Source organism: Equus caballus, chromosome 8 (genome assembly GCF_041296265.1).
Source record: "Equus caballus isolate H_3958 breed thoroughbred chromosome 8, TB-T2T, whole genome shotgun sequence".
NCBI classification, from domain to species: Eukaryota; Metazoa; Chordata; class Mammalia; order Perissodactyla; family Equidae; genus Equus; species Equus caballus.
This window is the reverse complement of record NC_091691.1, coordinates 80,877,214-80,904,078: the sequence shown is the minus strand read 5'-3', so window position 1 is coordinate 80,904,078 and position 26,865 is coordinate 80,877,214. Positions and strand designations below refer to the sequence as shown.

The 26,865-nt window shown below is 37.5% G+C and overlaps 1 protein-coding gene across 3 annotated transcripts in view; it reads right to left on the bottom strand.

The window, feature by feature from the left end:
- Positions 1-26,379, bottom strand: part of RAB27B (RAB27B, member RAS oncogene family) — a 157,973-nt gene extending 131,594 nt beyond the window's left edge. Inside the window, exons 1-3 of one of the 3 annotated variants that reach the window (XM_070275672.1) lie at positions 26,190-26,317; positions 25,984-26,057; positions 5,291-5,446 (exon numbers count right to left, since the gene is read on the bottom strand). The gene's annotated coding sequence lies outside the window, so the exon portion shown is untranslated. Of the gene's footprint in view, positions 1-5,290; positions 5,447-25,983; positions 26,058-26,189 lie in introns of all 3 variants that reach the window. The other 2 variants (XM_023647830.2, XM_070275671.1) reach the window with 2 other exon arrangements.
- Positions 26,380-26,865: the final 486 nt, after the last annotated feature.

Below are 26,865 nucleotides of genomic sequence, written 5' to 3'. Positions count from 1 at the left end.
ACTTAAAAGGGGAGCAGATCATAGCCGTGAAGAAGAGGCAGAAACAGTGTCAGTGATTCCAGGGAATGGCAAAACGGAGCTTTCATGTTGTAGTTCTGTTACTTAAGGAAAATATCACTGGGAGAGAATAGGCAAGGTTTTGGCAATTCTTCAAACTTTTTGGAATTCTTTTCCTGTTGAGTTTTGTATAGCAGAGGTCATGTTAAATAGAATTACCTAGCCGACAGATCAATTATCATCTCATACTTTTTTCGACAGCTTGATGACACTACTCAGTAATCATTCTCTGTTACTCAGTGATAGATGTTTTCACTTTTGTATAGAGACACAAACTTCAGAGAGACAATACTACCCAGATCCCTCTTGAAATGGTCAATCAAAAAAAGTCACTATTAATGGACTGAGGTCTCCATGGGTTAACTGTTTTTGATTTCATGCAGGGCTCAGGACAAAGAGAAGATTGTGGTGACACTGTTATTTGCTTTCCGTGTAATATTCAGCATCCCCTTGTGCAATATTTTTACGTGATCATTGTCCACTGACATCTAGATTAGTTTCTCACAGATTTATTTGGCTGATGAAACTCTGATGGCCGTGCTGGAACAGGGGCATTTGCTATTATTGACTTTTCTTACCATTATTTAACTGAATATTAGTAAAGATGGGGGCCTTGGGTCAGATGAGTATGTATAGGGAATTTGCACAATGAAACTATTGCTGAGTGATGATCCCACACCGTTCACACTGTTGGTCTGTGTCGTTTGGGCTCTCCTTAGTTAGTTCTGAAGAGGGTTAAGTGAGAAAGTGCCAGAAGGGGAAGCCACCCACTTGTCATTTCATGTGATCTGTAGTTGTGGGGATTATGTTGTCACATAGGGGAAGAATCCTAGAAACTCTCTCATAAACTAACTACAGTTTGATCCCATAGAGAAACTATTTCTGGAGTCAAAAACTCTCCTTTAGGTGAAAGTCTTAAGTGACTTTTTAAAAATGCAAGTAAGCAAGCATTTCCAAACTGCCAGCAAAGCAACATGCCCTGTAAAGAAAACATCCCATTTCCACCCTTTCTCTTTCCCAGGAGAGTCAATCCTTCATAATAATCATAGTGATAACGATAACCTATATTCATATAGCTAATGCAGTTTACAGAGCAGTTTTGTAACAAGGGTGCATGTCTAAAGAGAAAAATCTTGTTCAGCCATCCTTCCATCAACAGGCACCGTTTCCTAAGTCTAATCTTTCTAAGTAGCAAGAGAGAATCTATAAAAACTGTAGGATCTGCTGGTATAAAAATTTCTTCTAAACGCCAAGTATGTGACTGTGTATGGAGTTGGGGGTTTGGGAATTAATTTAGTACTTTATGAAATAGCCAAGCTATTGGATGCAAATAAGTGAAATAAATTATGCAATGAAATAAACGAGGTACAAATGACCAAAGAAAACTTACACAGGTACATTACCCCTCTTATTTCTTTTGTTGTTGTTCATTACATCGAATGCACCTATAGGTGAAAACCTATAGAAGTGTTTTTGTTTTAAGGAAAAATCTAGGTGGAGGAGAGGATAAACAAATGATAAAATAAAATTACAAATAATGTGTAGAGCTTCAGTGTGGCTTATCCGTGTTTCGGGTGCTTACAGTCTGTCCAGCTCTGTGCTAAGCACTGTAGATTTGTTACCTCATTTAACTTTCCTAACAAACTTGGGTACAGATGAAGAGACAGATGCTAGAGGTATTCAAATAACTTGCCCAAGGCCCAGCAGTTATTAAGAAGCCAAGCCTACAAGTCAGAACACACGTCTTGGAATGTGCTGCCTGGAGAAATGTACAGAAAGTGGAGAAGCAAGTGGATAGCTTAGAAAACTGGAAAAAGGCACAGAAATCCCAAGGTAAGTGGTTATAAATATACAGCTGGCATAGCCATTCCATTTTCTTGGGTCTGCTCTGCTCTGTCAGGAGGGCTTTCAAAGACCTCCTAGCAGTTGGAAGGAGCATAGAAACTTCTAGGCCGCCTACTGTCTGAGTCAATTGCCTACCCTGGCACAGATACCTTTTAAGGTTAAAAACAATAAACAAGACAAAACCAAAAACCTCTTTCATGCTGCTTTCTTAGGACTTTGCTGTTTCATTGCTTAATACCCTCTAACAATAGGATTATACTTGCACACACATTATTTATTTGCTTTCTTTTCCACTACTCTGATTTGGCAAAGCAAGCATTTCCTTACTTGACAGTAGTGATTCTCAATCTTGTCTGCACATGAGAATCACCTGAGGGACTTTCAAAACATACAAATGCCTGGGCCCCACCCCGCAGCAATACGTCATATTCTCTGGGGGAGCGGGTCAACGCGTCGTGTTTTATAAAAGCTCCCCCGATGATTCCAGTGTGCAGCCAGGGCTGAGAGTTGCTGTGAATCCTAAATGAACTGAGGCTCGTGGCTTAAGGTTGCAGAGTATCAGAAGCGCCTGACCACCTGCTGTGTCCCCTGCCTCAATTGACAATTGAATCCAGCACAGAAAAATGTACAAGGGTGTGCTAGCAAAGTGCTAAATTGAATGTTTGCAAGCAATAATAACTTCTTAGACTGGAAGAACCATGTCCCATCCTAATCTCACAATTTCAGTCCTAGAATGGGAGCCAGATGGGGCCACTGAGAACTAAGAACCCCCAACTAGTGCGAACTGTTACTTTGCAGTCCCAGAAAAGCGACAACCAGAGAAATCTTAATTTCAGGAACTATTTTCCCAGCTCAGCATTTTCTCCAATGACTGTGTCGCTTCCCCGATTGCTTTCTCACAACCTGGTAGATGTGATGCTCCATTTTTATGGAGCTTCTTTATTCTGTGCTTTGTTAACTTCCCTTCATCTTTTATATCTTCCCTCTGGTGTCTGGATAGATTTAACCACTTCGTTAATCGTATTTTGTGTAATGAGAGAGAAATACAGTCCACATATATGTTGCTGGCTTCAAAGTATGTGTTTCCCTCAACCTCACTTCCGAGTTTTGGACTTACATTGCCACATTCCAATGGGTTCTCAAATTCATTGTGCCCCAAATTGAACTCAGATTTTTTTCAACTATCCCTATAGTCTTGTGAGCCCCAAATCTATATCCCATGCCCAGATTCCCTTTCACATGTAAATAATCACAGGCACCTCAAACTCAGTGTCCAAAACCAAATTGATCATCTTCCTCTACATGCCTGTTTCTCTCCTCAAGTTCTCAATCAGTAGAATCAACATCCATCAAGTCAGCCAAGCTGGAACGCTGGGTGTCATTCTTGATTTTTCCCTTCATCATTACTTCCCACATCAATCAATCACTGAGTGTTACTGATCCGACTTCCTCTCTCTTTCTCTGCTACCACCGTCTTCAATGCCCCCGCCCCTGCCCTGGTTAAAAGTCTCATCTCTCACAAGCACTACAACTGCAACACCTCAAGCTTCTGATGTTGTCTTTCTCAAATTCCTTAGCTATGCACTGCCAGAGTTTAAAATAGAAACCTGACTGTTTCATTGCCCTCTTAACTTTTAGGGTCTCCCAGGACACAATAAAGTCCTGTCTCTTCAGCTGGCCACGGGTCCCTCTGTAGACTGGCACCTGTCTCCCTCACTGCTCACAGCTCCTGTAAGCCTCTGTCTAGGACTTGACTCTCCAGAAATAATCGATTACTAGCAGTCCCTCTCCAACCTGCTTTGTAATCTGTGCCACTGGTCCTCTGCCCCTTTTTTGGTTAACTCCTGCCCATCACCTAAGACTCATTTCTATTATATCCTCTACCAGGACACTATACCTTGTCCTCATTGCCTCCCAGGTTCTTCTTTGCCTTCACAAAATTCTGTGCAATTTTATATCATTAAAACTAATCCTCCTCCTCCTCTATAATGTGAATTTCTTGATTTCAGTGACCGGAGTCTGTAGCCTCAGCAGCTAGACAGAGCCTGGCACTCAAGGAAAAGTTGTGAATTATGAATACCTCCATGGTACCCAGTATATACTTCTTCCACAGTGCTCATTACCTTCAGTAGTATTTACTGTCTCCTTCTGCTCTCTTTTCATCTAGCAGGTTATCTCTGGGAGAGCTGTCAAAGACTGTGTGGTACTCACCTTTATTTCTTCAGTGTTAACACTATTCCCTAACTATGAATAGGTGCTCTATCAGTGCCAACTGAAAGAGAGGAAAGGAAGGTCCAATTTCCAAATAATGGTTCAGCACAATTTGAAAACTGGAAACATTAAACACTCAAGTAAAAATTGTAATAATTATCCCTTACTTCTTTACTCAAATAAATGAAACAATTAAATATCACTGGAGTTTTAAGAGAGAGTTATTTTCTTCACATATCTGACTATAAATAGAATCTTTGTCTTATAATATTCCAGAGTTGAATCATTATAAGATTCTAAAAGGGATCATCAATTTCATTGATAGAAAATTATAGCAAATCGTTCCCTTTACACGTATGAATGGATAGAAACCCACTAGAAGGAATGGCTAGGGAGGAGTAATGGACCTTCCATTGTATATAAATGCAGCAGGAGTCATTTATCTTTTCAGCTCAAGCACCATATTGCTGAAAGCATGACACTAGTTGATGCTAAATCTCAGACATCAATGATTAAGGTATCGAGAAGAGTAGGTATTTTAAAAAGCTTGTCAGTGGGTATTTTAAAACAGTAGATATTTTTTAACGCCCAAAGCAAAGAGCATAATTAATAAGAAGTATTAATTGGCAGTAAAAATAAAGCTAACATTGTTATAACTTGAAGCAAAAAGCAAAACAAAAGTACTCTAATACTGTTTGCAGGATTGCTATGAATACTTGGAAAAATTTTGTACCTGTCTTCTTTCCCTATCATCAGTCTTCACATTCAGATAAGTGACTAATCATTTTAGCTTTTTTGGACTCTCTTATCCCACCCATCTAGTAGCTTTTCCTCATATAATACGTTCTTTTTAGAAAAGAGAAGAATTGTTTTCCGGTTTTCTTTGCTGTAATTTGTAGGCGGCAGTGAAATATAACTTAGAGAAGCCCTCTGCCATGTCTGTTGGTACAGTTGAGGCGGAGGGTGACTCACCCTAGGAAGTGGCAGCTGTCGGCACCTGTCATAAGAAGTTAGGGTCTGTGAGCCAAAACTCATGCGGCTGAGAACATACTCCAGCAAGTCTTAGACTGGGAGCCAGGACAAGGCATTCAGGCAGGAAGGAAGTCATGAGATCTGTTTGAGATTGGAGCCTTTGTGAAGTCAAGCCGCTGTTTGTGAAAATGTGATCTCTACCCACCTGTGTTGGAATCACCTGGGTTGCTGTTTGAAGACCAGATCTGTGCCTCAACCCAGACCTGCAGTATCCGATTCTCTGGGAGTCAGGCTCAGGAATCTGCTTTTTACCAATCTTATTTGTGACGTGCCTCAAAGAGGTGAGAACTGCTGTGAAGTCCTGAAAGAATACAAGTCATTGAATTCCCACATCGGTCATCCTGATTTTTCTATAGACTCACCCTTCAGAGCGATCCTAAGAGGAAATATGCTAATCCTTATGAGAAGTCAGATGATTTTGTGGTTGTAACACGTTATAACTTTAAATAGGATAAGATTGACCACTGAGAAAGTCTTAATGAGAGAATATAAAATACTCCAGCTGTAAATTCTTATTTCACAATCTAATAACTAACAGTGGCTCTGAAATCCATGCATAACTTGGAATGTCATTATTATTTGTAAGGCAAGATGTGGGAAGAAAAAAGAGAATTTAAATGAACTCATACGTGAGTGTGTGCGTGCGCACGCGCACACACACACAATGAAATGCCGAGAACTATCATTCAGATTTTGTTTCAAAATCCTCCTACATTCTTCAGACTGAATCATCCACTGTGGTTGTTTGTAAAACACCACTAACTATCATTCTCAACTACTAATTCACATCCGGGGCAAAATGGCACTGGTCTTATCCAGGCTTTTATTTTATTTTTTTTAAACTATATTTAAGATATAAAAATTTACGTGTTAAAAGACCTTTTTTACTTTTAACCATGTCACCTAGAAGGAGTAACTCATAGATATTAACAGTCACTATTATATTAATTTGTATTTGTTTATAAGGCAAATGAAGAGAGAGAGTGAGACACTGTGCTGGCAAATTCTGATCATCACAAGGAGAGAGAAGAAAATTCTGCAGGATGGGGTCCCCTTTTATAAGTAAAAATAGAGGCAATTGAGGAGTAGCATGAGTCCATAGAGGATTTGAGACTGTGGGGGGGGGGGGTGCTACCAAATGGAGAGTAGTTTGGGGAACAACGAAGCCAAATATGAAAATCCCTTCTTGGCCTGGCCCAGGGGAATGCTACAAGAGAATCTGAAGCAGATGCATGTTTCCCAGCCACATGGGATCTGAGAAGTGGGCAGCTCAAGAAGACACTGATTTTATTTTACTCACAGGGAAATGTTAAATCTCTGTACTGTTTCTCTTTGCTATTAGGTGGCTATTCTCCTTAGGTCCTCCAAGTCAGGATTCTGAGATATAGCTTGGTTTATGTTATAAAATTTAGAATAAGTTACTTGAAGCTAAACCATGATGGAAATGCAAAGGTACAAACAGGGAACGGGGATTAAATATAATAATAACTGTTATTCATGAAGCATTTAATATATGCCAGCCAGTTTGCTAGGTGTTTTACATACACTCATTTTGCTTTCACCATTATCCTATGATGAAGGTACTGTTATTTTCTCAATTTTTCAGATGACAAAACAAAGGGTAATTAAAGTAAACAAGGATAGCAGGTAGATGATAGAGCCAAAATTTACACTCAAGTCTGATTTATTCTAGTCCTCTCTGTCATAATTGCAAGCTTGAATGCCTCAAAAGACTGAGTGTTAACCACATAAAATCTTTAAATGTAAGATTTCCATACCTATGAGCTCCTCTGATATGTATAAAATGAGGTCAAATTTATTTTTAAACATCCTTGAAAAATTTTAGGAACATTTTCATAGATTAAAGCATGACCTATGTGGAAATACTTCAAAATAGGTCTTTAAAAATTATTAACATCACTGAGGGTTCAGGCTTTATCACAGATAATCCCAATAGGAGCTGTATCTAATAATATGCTTGCCATCCGGAAACCAAAGTCAAGCTCATGATTTGTCGGGTTTTTTTTTTTTTGGTGAGGGAGATTGGCCCTGATCTAACATCTGTTGCCAATCTTCCTCTTTTTGCTTGAGAAGGATTGTCTCTGAGCTAACATCTGTGATGATATTCCTCTATTTTGTGTATGGGATGCCACCACAGCATAGCTTGATGATTAGTGTGTAGGTCTGCACCTGGTTTCCAAACCCAAGAGCCCTGGGCCGCCAAAGCAGAGTGTGCGGACTTAACCACTATGCCACCAGGCCAGCCTCTCAACCTCATGGTTTTATCCCACCTAATTGGAAACTAAGAGTCTTAACTCATACCTGGGACCTAAGCAAAGGATATTTTTGCCATCTAATAACATCGGCATAATCTTTCTTCAAGTTCTTGTCCTGTTGGACACTATGTCTTTGTTTAGAATGATCCCCTACTAATTTAACTCATCTCAGGCAAGGACAAAAACTAGTCACTGGACATCCTTGTCCACCTAGCCATCTCCTTCTAGCTTCATTTCCTACATTAACATCTGACACTCCTCTCCCACATACAGTGAGATCCCTCCCTCTCTCTCTTCCTGTAGTGTTCTGCACATGTGTGCCCTGTGGCTCGGGCATCATGCTTCCACATAACTGGAGATTATGAGCCATTTTACCAACCAGACTGCAAGATCCATCTTTGTGTCTATCTTGGCCAGTATGGTGGCCAACTCACTGCCATTTCTCAATAAATATTTATAATTGACTGACTGAAGGAGTGCTTCCAACGACTCCTTTTAAAGTATTATTCCTCCTCAGATGGCACTGGTCCTGAACTTCTACACATCCTTCTATAAAAAGAAACAAGCTTATAGGTCTAGATCGTGGGCGATGAGTTACAGGGTCACATATGATCTAGGCCTCACAATTCTGGTATTATCAGTATAGTCCAAATCTTAAAGGAAAAGAACGGTTTTTATATTCTCTTAGAAGATTACTTTATCACATTCTGAAATAAAAATAACTAAAAGCTTTGTCCCGAAATTAGGTAGGAAAGGTAAAACGAATATTAAAGATGCATATCTGCTAGTCTTCCTGTCGGGGCCTAATATGAGCTGCCTAAGAGATGTACACGCCTCAAAAACCTTCCAATGAGTGAAATCAGTCTATTTTATTAAGAGAATACTCATTCACTGTTTTATTTTCAGAGAGGCAGAGCAATGGTTAAGACCACAGACTCAGGCACACTGCTTGGCACAAATTCTCTCGAGAGATGTTTACTGGATAACAATTATGTCCGAATTACTCCTCTAGCCACTGGTTTTAGCGTCTATCATCTTTAGTCTGGACTATTGTGACAGGCTTGGAACTGGTCTCCCTGCTTCTGCCCTTGCTCCCTTGCCCTCAGACTAGGACGCTCACTGGACAGCTCATGTCTCCCGTTGGCTCCACCTCCCCCAGTGGCTTCCCATCACTGGGCATAAAAACCACAGTTCCATAAGATTATTCATGCTATCCACTCTGGCTCTTTCTTGTGTATCTGATCTCACCTCCTAGTATTCTCCTCTTTCTCACTTTTTTCTAGCTGTATTTACCTCTTTGCTCTTCCTTCACCAAGGCAAACATGCTCCCAGGCTCAGGTCATTTACCTTTCACCATTCCCTGTGCCTCAGGGCCTCTTTGCATTCATCATCTGTGTGGCTCCACCACTCACGAAACTCAAGTCCTTACCTGAGGAGCACAGTCAGAGTTTCCTTCCCTCACCACTTCATCTAAATCAGCCCACACTCTGTCAACCCTTGCTCTTCTTTAATTATTCCCATCTAACATAGCATAGATGCAGTTGTATATTTTTGGTGTATCTAGAGCTCCAGGATAACAGGGATTCTATCACCAGCCCCTAGAAGATGATCTGATGGGTGGTAGGCACTTCATATTTATTGAATGAATAATGGAATACCTCTGCTGAAAAATCTTATAATTTAGTTATGTTAAGAGGACATAAAATGTTGAAAACTACAACATATAAAAGCTAAATAGCATGATACTTGAATGATATGCCAATGGCAGTACAGAATTCAGGGCCAGATGTGCCATAATTGGCATAGAAATAAGTTTGACATTCTTGCATGCTTGAGATTATGTTATACAGAACCAGGAAAGAAATGTTTCTGTCTAGGTTGCTGAAAATCCTGTCCCAAATTGGAAGACAACCTTTTGAGGATAGTTAGCTCTTGCAGGCTTCCAAAAGTAGTGCGGAGTTTGATCACCTTGTTAAAAGTTGTCCTCCATAGTGTGAGTCAACATGGATGCACACTCTTGAGGAGATAAGACCTGTTATTGATGTCCTGGGATATGGCCACTATTTGAAGAGGAAACCAGGATATTATACAACTGAGAACCTTTGATCTTGATATTTAAGTCAGCAGTCTTCTCCTTGTCGCTGGACACCAGGGACTGGCTGTGTTTTCTCTCACAATCTAGAAACATAGAAAATGTGGAAGCCAGACTGGCTTACCCCTACCACTCAGCTATCTTTAGGGCACCTGTTCTTACAATTACTGGCTTTGTACTCGGAAAATGCAAATAAACTTGATTATTAGCTGAAAGAAAACATAGAAATGAAGGTAAATCTATTGCAGAAATAGCAAATGAATTCTCAGTAAATAAAGTATGAATGATTTGTGACCTTATACTTTTTAAGATTTGTATATCTGACACTAACTTCTTCCTGCTTTTCATTATTATAAATTCAAATAATTGTATACAAGCACTTTTAGGTTCTTTAAAACAAACTAGGATGCTTATAAACTCAGACAGATGAAGTCGCATCGAGGAATTTGAACTACAAAATAAATTGCATTTACGACAGTGACTCTAACCCTGTGCTCCACCCACCACTATGACTCAGAGAAGGGCCTCTCTGTACGTTCTTGGGAGATATGTTCCAAGAGGCTTACAGCTTCCTCTGGAGTAGCAATTAAGTCATCTTTACAAGCAATTGCCTTAGAAGGATTTCCTCCCAGTCATTTGCCCTAACCAGAAAATAAGACTGCTTTAGGTTCCTCTTCCCTTTCAAGCTTTACACGTGAAAACATTCAGTCTTCAATGAAAAGCTGCATTAACTTTCATGCCGAAACAGACTTTTATTTGTAGTGCAAGCCTTAGGCTAAAACCAGCCCCTCAGGACTGATTTTGCCAGAAGGAAAAATGTCAGAATTCCCAGACCTTGTTTTCACGAATGGTTAAACTCTAGACTATGTCTTCAAAAATTACAGGGAACTTGAGTTTTTACCTGCTGTCACCTTCTGCCTCTAGGGAAGAGGAGAACCAAGCCATAGAGGCTGAGAGGTGGGTGACTTTTTATTTAGCAAAGGGACTTGCAGGGTTTTTGCTCCAGCAGCACATTCAATAAGGTTGGAATGCTGCATAGAAGCTTAGCGTGGCCACGATGTAGGGGTGACATTAATAAGGCTTCCCATACATACATTTTTCATAAGGTGGATGTACAACAGCGTAGGTAGTATACTAACTTTCATGTGACAGAAAGGGAGGAAAGACTATATATTTATATTTGTCTGTATTGGCGTGAAGAAACACTGAGTAGATAATAAAACTGATTAGCCTTAGGGAACAGAGGTGTGGGAGACTTGATGGATGGGGAGGGCAGTGGAGGTGAGTCTTCTTAGTGTGGCCTTATTATTTGAGGGTTTTGAACCATGAAAATCAATTACTTATTCAAAAATTTAAAAGGTCCCATAGGGAGATATGGCTTCTTTCAATAATATTTAATTTTGTCTTACCTTTGAAAATAATTGTGCTACCACTTGGCTCTTTGGTTTTGTATGCTAAGGACATTATTCAATATCCATGACTTCCAAGACATGCTTCTTGATAAAGTAGACCACAATTAGATTATTATCATGACTAAAAACCTAGGTAGGATTTATTGAAAATAAAAACCAAGCTTTTAATCTTGTCATCTTGATTCCTTCTGAATTTCTATTAATAAAAATGCACCAGAAATAAATTTCTTTCCCTCCATTTCATCATTTATATCACAAATCAAAAAGATAAAAAATTGCTATCTAATGATGCCTACTATATTCTGGTATATATATCCTAATCTTTACATTTTACACATGAAGAAAACCGTAGCTCAGGACATTTCAGTGACTTGCCTGAACCCAGCGTGCATGCCTACCTCTCCCTGATTAGAAAGCTCTCACTCTGCCCAGAGGACCACTTTAGCCACTCTCAGGACACGATTCTACTGGAAAGTAAGCGATATGTTGACTGGAGATGTTCCACTGCCAAGCTGTGGAAATTCAGGCAGGCGTCCTATAAATGAATAATTGGAGAGAAGTTCTTTATTTCCTTTCCTGTTCTAACATCCAGATGAGTGATGCTACATTGCTGCCTATAATGAAAATAAGCTCTGGAAATGTACCTTAGAAAAATGATCTGACTGTGAAAATGTTTATCCAACGGATGGAAAGAATGTCTTATCATTTCCTTCCTAACCCTGAGGATCTATAACTCTTTCTATTTAGACATCCAAGGAGTTAGGAAGATAATGCCTATGAATCAATTCATTATCCAGAAGACTAGTTAATAAAAAATATAAGATAAAATCACTCATATGAAAATCCTTAATATTACTGCCTTACAAAGAGTCAATCGAGTAATTGAACTTTAATAATATTAGCCATGGGATGTATTCTTCTTCTAGTCATGGAAACTTGTCACTAGATGATGCACAAACCATTAAAGACCAAAAAAAGGTATTGGAGGAGTTTATCGAGAGGATGTGATCACTGGTTGACCTGCAAACTGGCCCTGGGCAGCCAGAGGCTCCTCACCCCTCCGGTTGGTCCCTGAAATGTACATTCTGCCCATTGTTCCCACATTAGGAGCTAGTTTTAAGGATGCAGCCTTGAGAGAGCAACGTTTTGTTGAGACCATCTGGACTGTATACACTACTGAACCCAATTAAGACCTGTGTATGAACTTTTAAGATTCTGGCAGGTGGGTGTGGAGATCTACTCATCTTGTGACCACCCAAGTGGTAAGTTCCTTTGCTTAGTAAAACTGCACCTACCAATCCTGGAGTGGTCTGTCTATGTCTCTCCTTGCCCTCTGTAAATGGCGCTCAGTTTCAGATTTTACCTGGGGAACTCCCGAGCTTGCAAACCAAGAAAAGGTAAATGGGACTATGTCAAAATTAAAACCTATTGCTCTTAGTAAAGAAACCTAAGAAAATGAAAAGGCAAACAAAGCTAAACGTACTCTTACCATATGATCCAGCAATTCATTTGGTATTTACTCAAATGAATTGAAAACTTATGTCCACACAAAACCTGCACACAGGTGTTTATAGCAGCTTTAATCATAATTGCCCAAACTTGGAAGCAATCAAGATGTCCTTCAGCAGGTGAATGGATAAAAAAATCTGTATTACATCCAGAGAATAGAATATTATTCAGCACCAAAAAATTGAGCTATGGGATCATGAAAGACATGGAGGAACCCTAACTGCATATTACTATGTGAAAAGAGCCAATCTGAAGAGGCTACATACTGTATGATTTCAACTATATGACATTCTGGAAAAGGCAAAACCGTGAAGACAGCAAAAAGATCAGTGGTTGCCAGGGGTTGGAGGCGGGGAGGGATAAAGAGGCAGAGCACAGAGGATTTTTAATGCAATGAAAATACTCTGTATGAGACCATAATGGTGGATACATGTCATTATACATTTGTCCAAACCCATAGAATGTACACCACCAAGAGTGAACCCTAAGATAAGCTGTTGACTTTGAGTGATTATGATGTATCAATGTAGGTTCATTGGTTGTAACAAATGTGCTACTTTGGTGTGGGATGTTGATAATGGGGGAGGCTATGCATGTGTGGGGGCAGGGGCTACGTATATGGGACATCTCTGTATCTCCCTCTCAATTTTGGTGTAAACAAAAAACAGTAAAGTGTTAAAAAGAGAGACGGCGCAGAACCAGGGAACATATTTGCAATACATATATCTTACAAAGGATTTGTATCCAAAATGTATAGCGAACTCTATGACAAGTAACTCAATACAAAAGTGGGCAAAAGATCTGAATGGGTTACTTCTCAACAGAAGATTAGAGAACGTGTAATATGCCCATGTAAAGATGCTCAACACCTTTTGTCAATCAGAGAAATGCGAATTAAAATCAGTGAGATCCCACTACACACCCACTAGAAGGGCTAAAAAAAATTAACAATATCAGGTGCTGGTGAGAATGTGGAGAAACTAGAACTCCCATATGTTTCAGCTGGGGAAAGTAAAATTCAACAAACATTTTGGAAAACTATGAGGCAAAACTATTCTTACAATGCTAAATGTACACTTACCATATAATTCATCACTTCTGCTCTTAGATACTCACCAAGAGAAATGAAAACATATTTCTACACAATGACTTGAAAATCAAGGTTCATAGCAGCTTTATTTATAGTCCCCCCCAAAAAAGAAACTACCTAAATGTCCATCAATAGGAGAATAGACAAACAAATTGTAGTATGTCCATAAGGTGGAATACTACTCAGAAATCTTTTTTAAAAAGTTTTGAACTAGTGATACACGTGAGAACATGAGTGACTCTCAGAAACATCACACTGAGTGAAATAAGCCATACACCAGAGCACATGCTGTATGATTCCATTAATATGTAATTCTAGAAAAAGCAAATGAATCTATAGCGACTAATAGCCTATTGGAGACAGTCTAAGGCCAGGATTCACACAAAGGGACATCAAGGGACTTCGGGGTGATGATAATACTCTCTATCTTGATTGTGCCCATGGTTATACAGGAGTACACATTTTTCAAGACACATTGAGTTTCACACGTAAAATAGGCGCTGTTGTTTTATGTAAAGTACACCACAACAAAGTAGTTGAAAGAAAAATGTTCTTGTCCAGATCAATTTCTTCCCATAACTAGCCAAAGATGCAGATTAAACCTTAAAAATCTTATGAATGTGTTTATGTTCTCAAAACAGGCTTAAGGTAGAGATACATTATGTAAAATTCTGCTTACAGTGTCTGGGATATGGTTGGTAATCAACATGATTAATTTCATTCTTTTCTTTCCAGTTGTGCTTATGTGGAAAATATAAGTAACGTTTTCAAAGGCAGGCAGCTATGAAATACTGAGAAATATACACAGAAGGACAAGATCATAAGTCAACGTTTAGTCCTCTAAGAACAATTAAAGGAGTCTAGGATTATACGGAAGCTCTTCCCTCTTTTGTGGTTTATAATATGACCTGGGTTTTAGAATACCATTACTGTTTACCATCTGAATTTTGGTATCTCTCACTTTTTATTGGACTCATTTAGCATTTGTCATGCATTTTCTATTTCAGTCATTAACATTTTTGAGCACACATTCATATTTTCAACTTTGTCACAAATTCCTAGAAGGCAAGAACCAAGTCTAATACTGTTTTTTTTTAGTGGCTGATTTGTACAGAGAAGGCATTCAATAAAAGTTGAACATGTTGATGATATTTTCACCTTTGAAACTTCTTGCCTCATCAATATTATTTAGTCAAATAACTTAGATATTATTAATTTACTTCCATACAAAATGAAAAAAAATTATTTAAGATATTTGGCCAGGTAACTAAGGGCTTTTTCTTTCTCTTGATACATTCATAAATCGAGGATCATTCATTTATTCAATTCCTGAGTTTCTCAACAAACATGTATTAAATATCTATCTTTGCCAAGCACTACATTAAGCGCTGAAAATACAGAGATTATTATGTCCTAACATTTTAGAAAGGATGTCAAATATAGCAAAAAATTTATCACGGTGGGATAAATACATTATGAGAAGTGTATGGAAAGACAGAAAGACGATGCCAAGATAATGTTCCAGAAAAAGCTCAAAAATAAAATTTTGATACATCTATTCATTAGCTAACCTAAAATTCTGCAATCAAATTTAATGTGGTTTGAATATTTGAATGTAGATAATCCATAATTGATGCTATAAAAGTTGAGTTATTTGGGCATTAAAATTGTGGTTACTTTCCCAGGCAAGGAGAGTAATCCTCTTTCTCTGATTATTTAGGCACTTGCAGTTAGGCCTAAAGTCAATAAACTCATCCAAGGCTTGACTCTTAATTACAAGAAGAAACTTTTTCTGAGTAAGACAGTCCAGAGTCAATGATAGACCAATAAATTATGCTATGCTTTGAAGCTGACCTCTTCTGTTTTGTACCTTAGTGGAAGGTCAAGGTGACTATATGGGCAGCTTTCTTCCACAGAGGGAAACATTTTCGGCAATTTTGAATAAGAAATTGATCACTAGGATTATCTCTACTTATGTATTTCCTTGATTGCAATTTGATATAAGAAAGTAATCTGTGCCAATCTGCTCTTCCTTTTTGCCAGAAAAAGGAAATAACAACATTAAAAGACACTTCTTTCAGGTCATTAAAGCTTCATTCAATCAAAAACTTAGATGCTTATGCTACCGTCTCCTACATGACATTTCCTTTCTGAAATTTCCCGTCCTACTCCTTCTACAACACTCCCTCACCTGGAAAATCCTCCTTATCCTCTAGATCCTAATTTAAATGTCACTTTCTTGGCGATGCCTTTCTTGACTCCAACCCCCAAATTATACACCCAGCTCCCATCCCAACAGACTAAGAAAATGTTCCTCTCATAGGTTCTCATAGTACTTCTTCATAAAACTTATAGCTTTTGTAATTAATTATTTATTTTCTGTCTCCCTTACCAGTCTGCACACTCCGTTTTATAATATTACCAAAATACATCATGCATCACTTGGTTTACTCAGATAACTATCCCGTTTTGGCATGAGGAGAATAACGTCTAACTAAATAGCAGGTATTTACTATCTAATTTTACTTGTAGATGGTTGTAAATTCTATCACAATTAAAACTGTCAGAAAAATTCTCTGGAACTTGGAAATAAGGCAAAAAGATGGACAAAAGTTCCTTTTAATATCATACAGGTTCAATGACCACCTGAGGCTCACCTAGGTAGTCATAACACTGTCCACAAGAACTTTCTATAAAGATGGAAATGTTGCTTAATATGGTAGCCACTAGGCCAGTGTAGCCACTGAGCATGTGAAAAGTGGATACTGTGACTGAGGGACTAAATTTTCTACTACGTTTAATTTTAATTAAATTTAAATTTAATTAGCCACATTTAAGTAGCTAGTGGCTACTTTATTAGACAACTGAAGTTCAGAAGAATGTACTACTTCGTTTGTCTCACTTTTTCCTATTTAAAGGTCCTAGACTTAGTAAAATTACTTGTTAATTTGTAGAATTTTATACATTAAGTATGCAAATAATTTTTGCCTAGTGGAACAAATAAGTCCAAAAATTTATGGTCTGTTGGATATTAGCAAATTTTAAAATCTGACTCAATAATTTTATCCTAATGTGTCTTAGTTAAATTGCCTATATATACATAATTTCTCATATTTTCTCTGCAGCAATCATAACATCTGGTCCCCTCATTAATTAATAAGTTACACAAATTGTTTAAATATGTTCATTTTATATTTGCCAGAGAGTCATAATTTAAAAATTAGCTTTGCAGGTCACCCCCAGTAGCCCCTAAAATTAACTCACAAAATTATTTTTGAGATTTCAGAGACAGCACCTGAGAAATCACAAAGATTTATTATTTTACTTTATAAAAGTTAAAAAAAATGCTAGAAATAATTAGGTTTGTTTGGTGGCTTCATAGTTACTAATTAGTTCAATCCTATTGTAAGTGCCGCACAAAAAGAATTGCAAAATCAGGAGAGGAGCAGACTTCCTTCGGCTAATTTGCCTAAGTAAGATATAATTAATATGAATATTTCAGAAATTAGATGCTTTTTTGGGAAGGCTCTGGAGAATCTTCAGTGCCTTCCACAATATGCTCTCCCCTCAGGGAAAACGTTGGTCAATCCATTATGACTGACGACCCATTAGACAAGTCTACTCTCCCCAACTCTGACACCATTGGTTATGGTCAAAGATCACCCACAGTCAATCAGTCTCATCATCCCATAGCTCTCTCTTTCTTGATGCCTCTCTGAAGGCTCTGCTGTAAACTCTGGGCTAGAATTGGTGTCTTCAACAAAGGACTGTCCCGAAGTCTCATAAAAAGTACGGTACCACGTACTCGTCAAAGCATAGACTCTTGGATATAGGCTTCTAAACTCACATGGCTTAGACAACTTTCAGGCTGTACCCATGGAACGAATGAGAATTTGCTGGACTCTTTTAGTCCAGAAGCAGACATAATACATGAAAGCAGACTGCTGGCCCTGGATCCAAGGCAACAAAGATTAATCACCAGGACTAAATGAGCTCATGAGGAAAATGCAATTGTGGTCATTTATCTGGAATATGGTTAGCATTCTTTTAACTTTCTATTTTTAAGTAAATATATAAGGAAACCCTTTCTCTTTCTTTTTAAGCTATCTCTAATCCTAACCTTAGAAGATGATGCTTTTGTAAACTGAAATTAAATGTTCTAAATGGTATTTAAGTGTCATTCACCCGCTTGGAATTTACTGAATCTCTTTACTTTCCATGGCAATAGGTTATTTGCATAGATCAATATGAATCTGTTCCCATATTTAACAGGACATAACTGCACTAATCAATGTTGCAAACAAGTCTATGCTTGGGGTGTCATATTCGAGAAGCATTCTTATTTAATCAAGTATGACACTTCATCCTTAAGGAATATATGCAGAGTGGATGCCCACAGAGCCTTTCTAGGAAGCTGTTCTAGTGTCTGCTTTCAAAGTCCCAGACAGAGAGGCAGTAAAGACGTCATTTCCAGCAGGCTGGGGACCTAAGCAAATTTGAGGGAGCTCTAGAAGAGCCGATTTCTCCTAGATGTATGGGTACTGCAGGTGAAATCTAATGGAGAGAGTGTTTTGGAGTTGGTTTCCTAGCCTTAGAATAGAAGAGATATTAAAAGAGACATTTAAAAGTCCAATTCAAAATTCCTTACAAAAATTCCCAGACAGAAGTAAATTTTGTGGTGTTACTGATTGCTCAATATTGTAAAGCCCTGGAATTGCAGAGCAAATTCCAGGAGGTCTATATGGTTAACTAACCCTCTTGATGCACCTATGGAAACAATCAAGTCAAACCTGGGCTCTGATAAGGCTTCACATGGGCTGTGTGATGGGCTGAATTTGGCACATGGGCTGAGTAGCCAACCCCTGATCTAGACCATGGAAATGAGGCAAAAAGATGGGTAGAAAGTACTTTCAATAACATATGGGGAGAAAGGCCACCCAAGGACTGTCTAAGGGAAAGCCTTTCCTTTTGTAATTGTTTACTCTTGATTAAAAGTCCCGGATTTTTGTGAGGTTACCTGTTAGCTTGTAGACTTTTGTCCTGTAGAAATGCAAATAACTTTTGCCTGATGGAACAGATAACTTCAAAGATTAACTTGTTTTTTTTAAATTCCACAATCTTATCCTAATACCTCTCTTTAAAATTGCCAATTTATACCAAGTTTCTTAAATGCTTTTCAAACTGGTCCTTACATGTTACTGATATCTTCCAATAATTAATGAACTAATGAAAATCTTTTACACATGTCCATTTTATACTTGTCTGAGAGTTACGATTTTACATTTTGAAATTGTACTTTAACAAACTATATGCTGAGTCAAGAGGTCAGGTTGAAAATCATAAGACATGGCTTCTCCTTCCATATCTGGCACGTCATGACCTGACCATTGGGAACTTCAGGATCGTCATCTCTAAGCTGGAGGTGATAGACCAAGATTTCAAAAGTCTCTTCCAAGCTTCACTTTAAATATTCTAAAACTGAAAAGTTTGAGTAGTTTAGTGGAAGCAAAATGTTATTGAAAGAAAGAAACTTTAACATTCTGAAAAGAACTCAAACAGACTTGGAATGTACTGTCTTTTTATCCCAGTTACACTAAAAGGATCCATTCAAAATGACAAAGCACCATTTAAATAATCTCTTTGCCAGGAGCAATTGCTCTTTAATTGAGCCATCTTTTCTGCAGATAGATAACTTTTGACATACACATAGAATGATACAAGATTTATATCTTTCCTAGAGTTTTCTTCTTGTCAAGGCATAATAGAGGGCCATTCTTTATCAGGAGCATGTGCAACGCTCAGATAGTGAGTCTCCCCACCCTTTTCACACTGAGCAAAGTTGCAATAGATCTGAAATGGAACTTTGATCTAGTTTGAATTTAGACAAATGGAAAGCTATTGTACATAACTAAGACTTTTCCAAAGAAGAGTAATGAAATGGTCTGTTAAGGGTCATAAAAAGTCCTATAGTATAAGGTTTTTAAAAAATAGTGTATAAAAGAAGTGAAAGGCAAGATAATAATTAAAACAACCTAGATAACAGTATAACACCTACAATATTCATAAAGCAAATGAATCGTGTGGGGATTCCATCACTAATGGATTTGCTTGGTATTTATTTTATGCAGTGATTGAAATATTTTCTGTATTAAGAAAATACTAGATATTGTAATATAGACCATCTTAAGTCCAGTTATGAGTTAATTCTAACCTTGAAAATGAGGAGTTACCCACAGGGCATGATAGTTATCAGAGTAAGTCCAGTGGAAATTTGGCCTCGGAATCAGAATCATGGATTCATTATAAATCAATAATTTATTTATTTGATTACCATGAAGATGTAATTGAGCGGGAAAATTTCAAAGGTGTTCTGTTCAGAAACCTGGTTGTTCTGTCAAAACCTTTACACAGTAACTTTGAGTAAAGGGTGAAAAATGTGTCTTGTTAGAAATAATCCCAATGAGATGAATGAATAAAAGTGAAGTTTTTAATGGGATCAAATGATATTTAATAAATATTTTTAAGTCCAGACACTATTTTCTAGATTTTCAAGCCTGGATTATATTACTTTTTGTATTGCATATGTCTAATTTGAATTGCATAAGTTTTCTGATACAGGGAAACTTTTTTATATTATGATTAAATGATAGTAATGTATGATATTGATCTTTGTCATTTGTTGAGACTTGCTTTGTATTTTGTGTTAGTAAATTTCTATGCATAAGAAGAATGTTTACACATGCTTAAAAGAATAACTTTATTAGTTGCAAGTTTAATATATGTCCATTAGATTGAAATTGTAAATTGTGTTGTTCAAATTCTCTATCCTTATTAATTTTTTCCCAGGTTCTATAAAGATTTGGTAAAATCTCACTATAATTGTGGATTTGTCAATCTCTCCTTGCTTTATATACTCTGTTTAGACTATTTTAGGTTATGTTATTAGGTGCTCACAGGTTCAGGATGGACATATCTTATTGGTGAATTACACGTTCAATCCTTAACAATCCTTTTAAATCCTACTTATGCTTCTGCTTTAAAATGTATTTGCCTACTATGATTATTGCTACTCCAACTTTCATTCAGCAATTATCTGCCTGTTATATATTTACCTATTACACTTATCCCTCATTTAATAATATTAATTTATTACTAAAATTCAATATATTGCAATAAAAACACAAAGACCTAAAGAGACCAAGTTGCATTTCCAAGGACACAGATGAAATGTGACAGAGCTGCAGATAGATTTAAAAACTAGCAGCACAAGGTCTCATAAACTTGAATTTTACTTCCTGACCTGACCCTCTCCACTGCTTTTTTCACCCTCGGGAAGGACCTTTGCTCTTTCTTGGTCCAGCACAAGGATAGATTTTAGTCTGAGTTTGCCAGTTTGTCTGTGTCTCCTTCTTTGAATGGTTCCAGCTTCTTCTACAGGATCAGGAACTTGGCCAAATCAAATCTAGACCTCTCAGGGACTTGTGCCCCCAGCATGCCTCGTTTCAATGCCAGCCTTTTTTGTGCTTTTATTTTAGTTTAGTTTTCTATGTTGAATTTTGTCTGATAAAGTAGCTTCGATTACATCTAGCTGATAACATCCAGAATTAATGTTTTCCTTTGAAATGACTGGGGGAAAACATTGTTGAACAATTTTGCCACTCTACCTAGCTGTATTGTCAAGAACCACAGTAGACAAGTACTTGAAAGTCATCCTGTGGCAATTTTGCACTTAAAATAATATATATATATATGGGGATTAATATATATATATATAACAGGGAAATACATGTGCTTTTTTTGTGAACAGGTATATTTTTTATGGCTGTACATCAATGAGATGACAAAACCACAAAAGTGTAAGTTTCTCCAAGTAAAAATGAACTACCTTCTTCAACAATGAACTCACTTCTTCACTTTGTGAACCTGAACCCTGTGCTGTGCACTGTGAAGTGCCATGTTCACCTCACTGAACTTCTCAAGAAGTTGTGCTGGATGGGCCAACCCAGTAGGCCCGGTCCTGTCAGGGACTAACCTCTTTGGAGGTGGCGTCTCTGTCCAGCATTCCCTGGGAGGAACAGCACCTTAATTAATTCCTATCAACCATGGTGGTTTCTGAGGAGACCATTGAAAATCCTCCATGACTGCATCTAACAAAGCTCCTAATTGAGACTTAGTCTTTGGAAGATTCAGGCACAATGCTCTCTATTTCCGCTGTCTGTGGAAGTGGCTGTCTTTTTCCCCCTCAACTGTGTGACACAGAATCACCAAAAGAATTTAAAGAAAGGGGCACAAGAGTAATAAAATAGGCCAATACTTGTTTATTTGACTAGGTATTTAAAGGGGTGAATTCTGAAAGTTGCAACAACCCTTTTAAGTCATAATGGAAATGAAATTTGCACCAGATATTGCTGGGGATGCTTGACATACGTTATCTCATCCTTCTCAAAACGCTGTAAAGAAAAGCTCATTTTTCTCAAAGTTTTGTAAAGTTTTATCAAAGGGGCTCAAAAGGTTAAATGCTCAAGATTTCCAGGTTTAAGAATGACATTGACTAGATTTAAATTGGCCCAGGTTTGCACAAAGTCTGCAATCTTCATTATTATAGCATGCTGCCACTCACTATTTGGCTGCCTCTTCTACTCAGATCCCTGATGGTATGTTACTTTTTCAGAGACTTCTAGATAATCACATCTAAAAAAGCTACCAAGTCAGTCTTTATCATAGCACTCTTTGAATTTTCAAGTTAGTACGTATCAGATATATTCTGGTTTATTTAATTTGTAATAAGCTATAATAACAACAGAATAGCATTTTAATAATGATGTACTTGGTTAATAATATTTAATTATTGTTTATTGCCTATTTCCCTCCATAAAATCATGGAGACCGTGAATGGTGGGACATATCTTGCTTACTGCTCTAACTCCCATACTTGGCACACAGTGAAGAATCAATGGATATCTATTAGAGAAAGACAATCCAGAGCTAGCCTTGACAGCCTAGAGATTTAAAGTTTGGCATGATCTACATCAGCAGCCCAGGTTCGGTTTCCGGGCGCACAACCACACCACTCATCTGTCAGTGGCCATGCTGAGGTGGCGGCTCACATACAAAGAAGAAAGAGGAAGATTGGCATCAGATGTTAGCTTCGGGCAAATCTTCCTCAAAAAGAAAAAAGGACAATACAAAAATATTAAATTTAAATGCTGTGTCCATGAAGTTTTACACTTATTCCAAACTACAATGATTACATTCTATTTGGGGGAATAGGAAAGCTCATTTGCAACTTAAACGTCTATGGAACCATGATTAATATTTATCAACAGTTTCCTTAGAGTTTTTAACTTCCTCCTTTCCAAACTCCAACAAAATACATAACTTACCTTCCTGGTTCACACACTATCACTGATGTGTACATGGCGTGCCACTAATATACTCTGATACCCTTCCCTTTAAAGTCTTTTATTTAACAAGAGAAAATCCTAATTAGATTTCCAAGAAATTCTCAAATTGCACAGAATTCCTATTTATTGTGGCTTGTATATGTGACCAGCAGATTCTTAAAAACTCATGTTAGCATACCAAGGAGGACTATTAGTAATTTCTTTATATTTGTTTCTTTATCATTTCAACTAACACTGAGTGCTTCCCACAGGATTACCGTTAGAAGTGGGCCCTCAGCTGACTTATTGCATTTTTCTGTGCTTCCACTAGGAAACATCTTTTCTAACTCAAAGCATAAGTGCTCATAAAACAAAAATAAAAGTAAACTGAAGAAACACTGACAAGCAAGTTTTGCTAATGTTTCTCTTCTCCCTCTGCATTAGCTCCTTTTGGGTTGTTTCATAACGTGAAAGCTATCTTTTTCCAGCTCTTCCCTAAATGTCTCACTAAGCACCCCATCCACATGGAATACATTATGACTTTTAGGAAAAAAAAGCACAGCTGAGGGTGAAATCAGTGTAACAGATTTACTACCTGTTCAATCTCTTTTAAATAAAAATATGTATGTTACAATTAATCTTTTAGAAATATCTACCTTACTATTCTCCATTAAATCTAGATACTATTGATGCTCACCTGGACCTCCTGGGCAGCAAGACTTAAGGCCTAAGAGGATTATCCTCAGGGATAAAATCACCAGATAATCACTCCTTTCACACTTTAACAAATTCGTTTTAGCTTTTGCATTTTATTCTTCAGCCTAGGCCCTACTTGTTTGCCAGCAATTCTGGACTTCTGCTGAGCTTTGATCCCATCGTCTCCAGTTCATTAGGTCTAGCCAGTGCACTTATTTTAGGACTTAAATTCAGGAAGAAAGTTCATGTTCTGAGAAGAGTATCAAATTCTGAGTGAGATCTATGTCCCTGGATTTTTTTTCCCCATCATCATTGAATGCAATGAATCTTTAGACTCAACATATAATGAAGTTACTTTAAAATTATTTCTGATGACATGTATAATGAGTATGACAAGAAACTGAAGTTTGTTGTTTTTTGGTTGGGAGCAGGGAAAGATTTTCCCTGAGCTGACATCTGTTGCCAATTTTCCTCTTTCTCTTTTTTTTCTTTTTCCCTTCCCAATGACCCAGTACATAGTTGTATACCCTAGTTGTAAGTCCTTCTAATTCTTCTATGTGAGCTGCCACCACAGCATGGCTCCTGACAGACGAGAGGTGTAGTTCTGCGCCCAGGAACCAAACCTGGGCCACCAAAGTGGAGCATGCTGAACTTTAACCACTAGACCATCAGGGCTGGCTCGTAAAACTAAAGTTTAAGGCTTCGAATCATATGTTGGGTAAAAATTTTCAAAAGGAAGTATTAATTTGAAGAACTGAGTTATCTTTCCAGACTTGGAATAAAGAAAACTTTTTAAAAAGAGGGAGAAAGAAACTTTGTTAACACAAAGTTCACAGAGTTATGTAGTATATTGTCATAGTGACTCAAAAATAAATTTCACAACTTGCTTTTGCTTTTGAAATTATTGAAAGTCTGTGATGACTACTCCCATTCTGCTTTCTGTAACTTCCTCCAGAAGTAAGGCATTATTTCAAAAAAGATTTTTCCCTGCCTAAGAAATACTATATAGCACTGTTAACATGTTATTTTTATATACTTATGGTCATTTGCATCTTAAGGATACTGTAAATTAATTATTACAACATTTGTAATTCTCATTACAATTTAAAAATATAGGTGACATGTTTATATAGTAAATATTCAATCAGAATGTTCAAAATGTAAAGTATAGAAAAATAAAATAACTCAGTCCCTCCCTCCCTTATCCTCTGTTCTTCTCTCTCCTACCAAATAAAAAATTTTAGGAGAACTATAAGTATATTTTCAAAAGTTTGATAATTAAATATTTTGAAATCTCATTTAGGGTATTTCAATATATAAAATGTAATACACTTAAATATATAACTGTTGAACTATTAAGAGTATTGTTAAAATTCTTTAAAAAGTGCTTTTCATTAAAGTTTCATTTTCCACATTGGTACTGTGCTTTGAGTCTTAGTCTGATACTTTCTTTCCAGAAATAAATTTTAATGGCACTGTTCATTTTAAAATTTCCCATGAATTGACCATTAATATGACTCAACATTTTATTCATTTATAAATACTTATACCCATTACATTTTGGTATAACATATCTAAATTTAATTTCTAAGGTAATAATCTAACCTAACAATTTGACAAGGCTTTAAAGTTTTCAAAGAGCTCTTAATGCATGAAATTGGCATCAAGGCCCTGAAAAAGCATCTTTAATTGATTTATAAAATACTTAAAGAGAATTTCCAATTTTCTCTGTAGAGTCGTACTCATTTGGGTTTTCTAATAGAAAACTACTCCCTTATCACACATAACCAGATCCACTGTCGAACAGGAAAAGGAAGCTTAGGTTATTAATTTTTTTAACTGTTTCTGTGTGCAGTCTACTAATTGTAGTATTGAGTACAACATGGTCAGAGAAAAGCAACTAGATTTCTCTTCAATGGCTTTACACTGAGAGGTACAGAACGGTTTAATAGCTTCCTGGCAGCCCACATTTATGATAAGAGTATTTGAATGCAGAAATAAAGAAAGCATAAAAAGACTCCTACACTGCACCACAGCAATGATTAGAAAGGACAATATTTGAGCTTTGAAAACAGAAAGCAGAGAGCAAGCAAGCGAGCAGTCTGCAGCCCTGAGCAAAAATCTCTTTCCCATCAAAACTCTGTTGCAAATCCAGCTTCTCCTCTGGCAAACCCACAGGCTAGAAGAGGGAACCACAGCCACTCCAAAGTGGAGTTTCAGGCCCATCGTTAGTGGTTTCTGTCACCGTCTTGGTGCTTTTCCTTCATGAATGAAATATGCAGATGGCATTTTACATCGGCTCTTTCAATGAGGAAGAAGAATGTCAAGAGACACAACTCACACAGCCAGCCCGTTAGAGATCTGTGACCAATGTACTTACACCTCCAATGCCTCCAGATTTCAGCCTCTGGAAATATTTAGCCCATTTCTTTATGGCACTGTTGCTTCCATCAGCTGTGGAAATTAAAATAAAACAATGTAGTAACCCAACAAGTGCTGGACAGCATTCCAGAGCGTCAGATTAAGTGAATACTAAAGGCACATTGACGGTGTACAAAATCTGAATGATAAAGAGCAAGTAAATACCTTCCAATCCACCAGAAGGGGGAAGGATGCTGAGCTGCCACGGCTGCTGCCGGCTCTCTTGTGTAACAGCAAAGGCGGCTCAGTCCCTCCGACAGGCTGTGAAGCGTGGCTGCCTATCGGCGTCTGGGCGGTCCTAGTGCCTGCTCCAGGTTAGCACACAAGGTAACTCCAAAGAGCCTCCCTATTTCTTGTGCTTCTTCTAGGGGAAGTCACCAAGGGTTTTCAAGGACATCAGCTTGTCAGGCTGGGCAGTGGGGTTTGGGTTTGGGAAAAGTGATTCGTAAACAGGGTCTGCTAATGTGATCCAGACACTGCAGCTAAAACCAAAAGGACTACAGATGACATTGTCCGTTAAATAAATGGCGATCTTGAAAATGTTAAAGCCAGAGGGCTTTTAGAAAGAAAGCCAATTTGCACATATACTATGTTGACTGCAATCCATTTCTTTGTTTTTTTTCCCCCACATTTAAAATGTAAAGAGAAAAAAGAATAAAGTAGGGTATTTAAAAAAGTTTGATATATTGTTTCTTACCATTTGCGAAGTGTTTGTTAAAACCTCCAAAACGCCACGTTTAGCATATTCTATTCAAAAATCTCAAATAAAATAAATGTAAAACCAAACAAAATAGAGACCTCCAGAAGCTTATTCTCTTGAGAAAGGCAAAATGTACAAAAC